Source organism: Panthera pardus, unplaced genomic scaffold (assembly GCF_024362965.1).
Source record: "Panthera pardus isolate Hobbes unplaced genomic scaffold, ASM2436296v1 HiC_scaffold_12, whole genome shotgun sequence".
Taxonomy (NCBI): domain Eukaryota; kingdom Metazoa; phylum Chordata; class Mammalia; order Carnivora; family Felidae; genus Panthera; species Panthera pardus.
This window is the reverse complement of record NW_026526677.1, coordinates 114,003,975-114,012,547: the sequence shown is the minus strand read 5'-3', so window position 1 is coordinate 114,012,547 and position 8,573 is coordinate 114,003,975.

Sequence of the window (8,573 nt, the reverse complement as noted above, 5' to 3'; positions counted from 1 at the left end):
CTCACTGAACAAATGAGTGACTGAGCCACTTTCTGTGAGTGGGGGTGGGGTTTCTTCTTGCTGAGTTCCTGCCATCGATAAAGTGTTATGGCATCATCACCGACCGAGAACCGGGGGCCAAATTCTGCACTCCTTTAGGTAGCAAAAGGCCCTTTTAGAAAGGAAAGCTCAGTCCAATTCAAAACAGAGTCATGAACAAAGTGGGGTGTGGAGCCATGTCCTGAATGATGGAGCGCAGTGTTTCAGGAGAGAGCATTTTTAAAAAGGCACAAACACAGGCATTAGAATCCTGATAATGGCAGACGTTTGCAGAACTTGCACGTGCTAGGTGTCCACACAGAGTCTTATCTGAGGTGCGCTGCTCTTTAAGAAAGGCAGCTCAGGTCATGATCTTGCGGTTCGTGAGTTTGAGCCCTGCGTCCGGCTCTGTGCTGACAGCTCAGAGCCCGGAGCCTGTTTCAGATTCTGTCTGTCTCTCTTGGCTCTCTCCCTCTGCCCCTCCCACACTCGCTCTCTCTCTCTCTCTCAAAAATAAATGAACGTGGGGCGCCTGGCTGGCTCAGTCAGTTGAGCGTCCAATTTCGGTTCAGGTCACGATCTCGCGGTCCGTGAGTTTGAGCCCTGAGTCGGGCTCTGGGCTGACGGCTCGGAGCCTGGAGCCTGTTTCGGATTCTGTGTCTCCCTCTCTCTCTGACCCTCCCCTGTTCATGCTCTGTCTCTCTCTGTCTCAAAAATAAATAAACGTTAAAAAAATTAAAAAAAAAATAAATGAACATTAAAAAAATTAAAAAAAAATTTTTTTTTAACATTTATTTATTTTTGAGACAGAGAGAGACAGAGCATGAACAGGGGAGGGGCAGAGAGAGAGGGAGACACAGAATCTGAAACAGGCTCCAGGCTCTGAGCGGTCAGCCCAGAGCCCGACTCGGGGCTAGAATTCACGGACTGCGAGATCACAACCTGAGCCGATGTCGCGAGATCACAACCTGAGCCGAAGTCGGACGCTTAACCGACCGAGCCACCCAGGTGCCCCCCCCCCCAAAAAAAATTTTTTTTTAAAGAAAAGAAAGGCAGCATAGCTCAGGGATGAGCCATATAGGCTTTGGGGGTCAAGTCACAGCTGAGTCCCCTTGGGCTAATTATTGAACATCTGTACCTTTGGATGAACCTGTGTGGAATGGGGATCCTACAGAACATGCAAACAACCCAGTCCTCACCTGGGGTCTCCAGGCAGGTGCGTGAAGGCGGGGGGGGGGGGGGGGGGGGGAGGAGAATAGGGTTAATTGCTGCCCAAAATTGGGGGATTGTAGGAATCCTTTTGTCTGGTGGTCATTCTGCCGGCAGGATGTATGAGTCACCTCTGTAAAGAGCCTGTCACAAAGGGGTCATCAGGTCAGCTCAAATCATCTTGCTGGATAGGTGTGCTTACGGCACAACTTAGGTCATGCCTAGAAAGAGCCACAACTTAGGTCCTGCCTAGAAAGAGCCATCCGCGCACTTTATCAGACCAAAATTCGGTTCAGAGTAGCTTAGCATCCATAGCGTGTTCTAATGTGATATAATACCATGCCCTATTGTACTATTTTCCAAACATACATGGTGTTAGAAAGAAGGCCACAGGCCCAAAAATGGTGTCCCCAAACCAGGGCTTAATACCTAATGGAATTGCCGTTTCAAGCTCCCCAGGAAATAGTCTTCACCGGTCATTCAGGAATTTTCTATTAGCAACAGTGAGTCAGCCACGGAAGCCTCTCCATCCCCCGGGGGAAGATGAGGTCATGTGCATAAGACCCCCCCCCCCCTTCCCCCTCCTGGGAACAATCCTCTTGCTAACAACTTTCTTGCCCCATCCTCCTTCCTATAAAACCTTTCATTTCCTCCAGCTAGTCAACCCTCGGAACTCCCCTCCACGTGCAAGAAGGGGCGGTGCCCATTTCACCCATCCCAGTACATCTTCATTCGGTTGACTTTTTAGGTTTATTTTGAGAGAGAGGGAGGGAGTGCTTACACGCAAGTGGGGGGAGGAGCAGATAGAGAGAAAGAGAGAGAGAGAGAGGATCCCAAGCAGGCTCTGCTGTCAGCACAGAGCCCGACTTGGGGCTCAGTCCCATGAACCTTGAGATTGTGACCTGAGCTGAAATCCAGAGTCGGACGCTTAACCGACTGAGCCACCCAGGCACCCCCAATTTTGTTTCTTAACAGTAGACACACGCAAAATAAATACACACGGAAAAGCAGTGTTGAATTTATTCCTAAGAACGTTTTCAATGATTTATCAATCTGTGGATATTAAAAGTGTCGAACTATAATGTGGTTATTCTCAAAATATTTTGAGAAGGAGGTCTTCAAACTTGAAAATATTGGTGGAAAATAGATTTGTGTGCTCTGACACGGTAGGTCCTTAGCCAGGCTACTGAGCACTTAAAAGGTAGCTTAGTCTAAATTGAGATGTGTGGTAAGTTTAAAATGTGCAATGAATTTCAAAGTTCTAGTACAGAAGAATAGAAAATATTCCAATAATTTATATTTATTACATGTTGACTCATATTTCAGATACATTGGGTTATATAAATATATTATTACAAATAAACTCACTTGTTCCTTTTTACTTAATATGGTTACTAGAAGTTTAAAATTACTTATGTAGATGACATTACATTTCTATTGGACAGCCAGGTCTAGATAAATAGAGTTGCTCTTAATTTTCTCACTTCCAAGACATTAGAGACTCATCAGAGTGTATACAAAGGTAATGTGCACTATAAAATATTATTCTCTCTAGGAAGCTACTCTGTGTCACCTGTGAGCTCCTAGGCATGGCACTTTTAGAACTTATGTCCAAGGTATACACTCCATAAATACTTCTTAAAAGAATGAAAGAGTCAAATAATTTGCTCAAGGCCATATAACCCAAGGAAAAGCAGCAGAGATTAAAGTAAAGGCTGTTTCATTTTCATGCTTAAGTTTAATACATTGTGACGTGTTGGATATATTGCAAAGATGAGAATCATTTCAGGCTGTCATTTTTAAAAATATATGTTTTCCATATTTATGTAATCTCGTTTACATAAATGGGCATGGGGAGAACGCGACTTTCTAAGTCACCTACAGTTCTGTTTATTTATTTATTGCACTTTTTCAAGGCTTTCTAACAATATTAACTATGGACTCAGCTGTCCAGAGTCACCCACATGATTGCTGTCTGGGAAACCCCAGACCTGCATCAGCTTTGTGGGTCCTAGAAATGTTTTATCTTTGCCTCCTTTGTCAGGACATACAGAAAGAACCAGCTCCCCTCTGCCTTGTATTTGCCCGCACGACTTCTTGTGACTAATTTTCTGCATTCGTGAGGCTTTTCCTTGGGATTGTGATTCCTTTTGTGATAACTTCAAGGAGGATGCGGAGGCTGATTAAAGACACGGCAACAGGTGGCAGCAGCGTATAACGTGAGCGCTGTTTTGGTGGTGCCTTGACAACGTGCAAGCCGAAGACCCTCAGAGCAGACCTTCCAGAAACCAAGAGGTGGGGCCTCCGCTAGCAGGGAGGCTCACATGTGAAGTTGCACAACAGCTGGACGGGGAAGCTCGGAGTCAGGAGGCCAAGAGGGCAGCGGTGGCCTAGGGGCTTTTGTAGCCTGAGGGCTTGTCTTTAGCTAGGCAGGCAAAGCAGGCAGGCAAAATAGCGTTGTTTTAAAGCGATGAGATGTGTGAAATTTTGAGTTTGGCGCAGGCAAGCTTTTCAGCGACTGATCCCACCCTGCTGTGAAGAAGTAAATGGTCTGAGGGGCGCCAGGTGACTCACTAGGTTAAGTGTCCGACTCTTGATCTCAGCTCAGGTCATAATCTCATGGTTCGTGAGATCGAGCCAGGAGATGAGCGCTGTACTGACAGTATGGAGACTGCTTGGGATTTTCTCTCTCCCTCTCTCTCTGCCCCTCCCCTGCTTCTTCTCTCTCTCACAAAATAAATAAATGAACATTAAAAAAAAAAAGAGAAGTAAATAGTATGAGGCCCGTATATAGGGACCAGATTTAACCCATATGTACAACACCTTTATCATCCTTTTAATTCATTGATTTTTTTTAAATTAGAGCTGCTGAGGGGCGCCTGGGTGGCTCAGTCGGTTGGGCGTCCGACTTCGGCTCAGGTCACGATCTCGTGGTCCGTGAGTTCGAGCCCCGCATCGGGCTCTGGGCTGATGGCTCAGAGCCTGGAGCCTGCTTCCGATTCTGTGTCTCCCTCTCTCTCTGCCCCTCGCTCGTTCATGCTCTGTCTCTCTCTGTCTCAAAAATAAATAAATGTTAAAAAAAAAATTAAAAAAAAATAAAAAAAATAAATTAGAGCTGCTGAGATTTTAATTCATATTAAATGATTAAAGTTTACTTATTAAGCTTTTAAATATTTCTGAAATGTAGAAAATTTGACTTTGGTAGACAACACAGTTTTAAAGCTGCCATGAACATTCAGCTTCTCCAGGAGAGAGCTCTACAAACTTTTCTGCAGTCATCTTGGTCAAGTCTTCATATGTAAAATATGCTGATTAAAGCAAGTGAGTTCAGATTCTTTCTAGTTCCCCTCAAAACCCTAATGAAAAGGTTTTATATATATATTGAAAACACAAAACAAAGTCTTAAGACAGAAATATAAAGCGATTAAAAAAAAAAACAACAGGTGGAAATGTAGTGCTTGGAATGCTTGTAACTAAAAGTTGGACCAAAGAACCGCGATGGGGTCGAAATGTTCCAGTGCTTAATGTTCTGGGTTCTGTTCATTCCTTTTACTGAAGTATTTCAAAAATTCAGGAAAGTATACATTTCATCTGTGTACTCAGTGGTACCAGAAAATGCCACGCCAAAATGTGTCTCTTTGCTATGTGGATTCTTTTGAGCTGAAGGCCATTGAGAACCATCACATGCCGGAAAAACTCTAAAAACGGCACAAGTTTTCCTTTCCCAAACAGAAATTTATATTTACAAAGTAAATTTCCATTTGTAGACATGTCTCCCTCTGAAGTATCAGGAAGAGAAGGACTCTTGATTCTTACCAATGCAGAGGGCATGGTCTTAAATCTGCCAAAACACATCTTACTAAGAAACCCTTACCATATTTTTCCTGGTCATTTTCCTATGACTTTCCTCTCTCACCCAGAATCCCCAAACCTCTTTTCCTTTGTTGGTGTTTAAACCCGAGTTCTAACTACCTCTTCGGGTTACTCATTACTGAGGGTTCTCATATGTACATGTGTGATGCACATTTTAGTAAACTGTTTTTCTCTTGTTGCTATATCTTGGTCCAGTCTAGTTTACAGGACCCCAGCTGGAGAACCCTCCTTGCAGTATATGACTATGTACTATAAAATAATTTTCTCAATGTGTCTGGGGTGGCTCAGTCAGTTAAGCATTTGGCTCTTGGTTTCGGCCTAGGTCATGATCTCATGGTTCGTGAGTTTGAGCCCCATGTTGGGCTCTGGGCTGACAGTGCAGAGCCTGCTTGGGAATCTCTCTCTCTCTCTCTCTCTCTCTCTCTCTCTCTCTTTCTCCCTGTCTCTCTCTGCCCCTCTCCTGCTTGTGCTCTCACTCTCTCAAAATAAAGGTAAATTCTTTTTAAATAATTTTCCCTCTACCCTTCTGAGTTCATGACTATGAGATTAACAAGAGAAGAAGAAACAGCAGTTCAACATGTACACCTTACACATACATGGGAAAAATTAGTAACTCCTTGAATTGGCTAAGTACAGGCTTAAATACCTTCTTCAGCTAAAGACCAAAGAAAATAAAGGTACAAGGAGGCTGGTTCTGGGAGGCTAGCAGGAAAAGTACAGGAAAGAAGGGTGAGGTTTGTTCTGCAGATTTAAGTCTGCGCCTTCTCTGCAGGTCAAGCCCCGCATCTTCTGTCTGCCTTCCCTTTTCCCAGTTTTAGCAAGAATCCCGCTACTTCTGCTTAGTGAGAATGTCCCCACCCTTGATATCTGAACAAATTTCTTACCCTCTACCCTTGATGTATAAGCCCTTAGCCTGTCTTCAACCAGAATCCCCCTGCCCTTGATGACTCCATGAACCCCCTCATTCTGCTGGTTGGCTGTAAATCCTTAGCTGCCTTGGTGGGATTCAGACTCGAGCCTGCTGTGTCTCCCTGTTGCAATGCTCTTATTGCAACCGTCCTGAATAAAGTCTCCCTTACCTGTTCTCACCTGTTGACATTTCAACAAGTGTCGGAATAAGGTTTTCTTTAGCAGTACCACATAATCAATCCTAACATTCTTTTATACTTAATTTTTAAAAATACATAAAATGTTACATATGCAATTGGTACACATGAAAAGATGTTCAATCTCATTCAAAATAGAGCAATTAAATTAAAACTATACTGAAATACTATTAATCTAACAGACTGGCAAAAATCTGCGGGTTTGACAATGTACTCCCCTGCTGAAGCTGTGCAGAGAAAGGAACTCACATATATTGCTGGCTGGATTGTAAAACACTAGCACTCCTATGGAAGGGGAGGGGTGTTTGGCCATGTCTAGAAAAATTACATATGAATTTACCATTTGACCTTAAGTCCAACTTCTGGGAATATATCTTAAAATAAGGTGTATGTTTGTGATTATTCATTATAGTACTATTCGTAAAAGCAAAACATTGGAAACCACCAAGATGTTCATCAAGAGGGAAGTATTTGAATAATTATGATACTAGTTGAATATATTATGGTACATCTATACAACAGATTACTGTGCAGAAGTGGGGAATCTCTCTCTACATATACACCAGTATTGAGTGATCTCCAGAATGTATTATTAAGTGAAAAAAGGGAGAAGAATGTATGCTGCCATCTATCTAAGAAAAGGGGAGATATGGATAAATACATGATTAACTACAACTTGAAAAAAAAATGAACCATAAAAAATGTTTAAATCATTACCTATGGGTTAGGGAGGGAGTAGAATGGAGACAGGATATTATTAAGTGAAAAAGGGGAGAAGAATGTATGCTGCCATCTATCTAAGAAAAGGGGAGATATGGATAAGTATATGATTAACTACAACTTGAAAAAAAATGAACCATGAAATGAACCATGAAAAAAATGAACTTGAAAAAAAATGAACCCCCCCAAAACACAAGACCATATTACCTGGCTCTCTTCATGAAACAGGTTATAAAAACAATACAACTCGAGAAGAATCAGCACCCCAAACATTCAGATTTATGATACTTGAAAACTACCACTCAATGAACCGGGACACTTTGAATAAATGCTTATTACAGGTATGGGTAAGAAATGTAGAAAACCAGCCCAGGGAGCAAAGACTACTAGGGCCAGGTTAAAAAGGACTCAGGAACCAAGGTGAGTAAGATAAAACCTGAGCCCTGAGGCGGAGTAGAATTTTGCCATCCCAAAATGTGTTTGACATAAGAATTTTTTTGAGCTGGTTATTTTTAAGAAACAGCAGACACAGGATAAACTCTGAAAACCAAGTAGAAGTTGCCCTTTGTAAGAGATGTTTCTGTGTACAAGGGAAATCCCCATTTGTAAGGGTGTCTTCTTGGCATTACCAGGAAGAGGGGGATGATCACATCTCTAGAAATTCTTATCAATGGAGAAGGCAAGGACTTATATCTGCATAGAAGCTTTTAGCCTTGTCAACTGTGCTTTTCTTGTAACTTCCCTTAACTGACTCCCCACCCCAACGTCTGGTCTTCAGCTGAAGGTGTTGTTTAAGGTGATGACTTCCCCCATTTCACGGAGTTTTTGTTTTCCCGTCTCTCCCATGGTATACAGGAGGTATACATGTTATTAAACTTGTGTTTGTTTTTCTCTCGTTCATCTTTGTGCCACAGGGGCGTCTCAGCCAAGAACCTAGAAGGATGGAGGAAAAAGTTATCTCCCCCGCCCACCAATAATGACAAGAACTGAATGGAGTACAAGTCATGAAAAAGGTTTAATCCCCGGATTCATAATGATAGCTGTTCACTTTCAGGGTTTTTATCCACCAGGAATTGAATAGCTTAGGTCACGTTCTTATTTCATTTTCCTCTGGAATAACCATTTGTTTAGCCTTACTTATTGACCAGTTAATCCTTTTCTCCCTAATGTGTAATACCAACATCACATCGAATTCATATATACATGAGTACGTCTTTTTTTCTGGGCTCATCTTGTTCTTGTATTTGTCCACTCATGTGCTAATACCATACCCTTTCAATTACTACAGCTTCATCATGTAACTTGGTGTCTGGAGAACAAGTCCCTTCAGTCCTATTTTTCGCAAAATTGTCTCAGATTCTGTGTTTTTCCTACATGAATGTGAAAAGTGTTAGAATGGCAACCTCAGCAGAAATATATATCCTATTTTTAAAAATTACCACCAACTCCACACTGGAAATATGAAGAAGTGGGTAACTGAGTAAATTTAACAGTAAACCACCAGGTTCTACAAGATTAAGGTTAAAAAGCAGTATTTATTATACCTGAATGTTATTACATACTTTTTGGGAAGAGTATTTAAGGCTTTTGAGTGCTTCAAACGTGAAATGTTCCCTAGACGGAAGTATATTCATTATCTTACTTTTT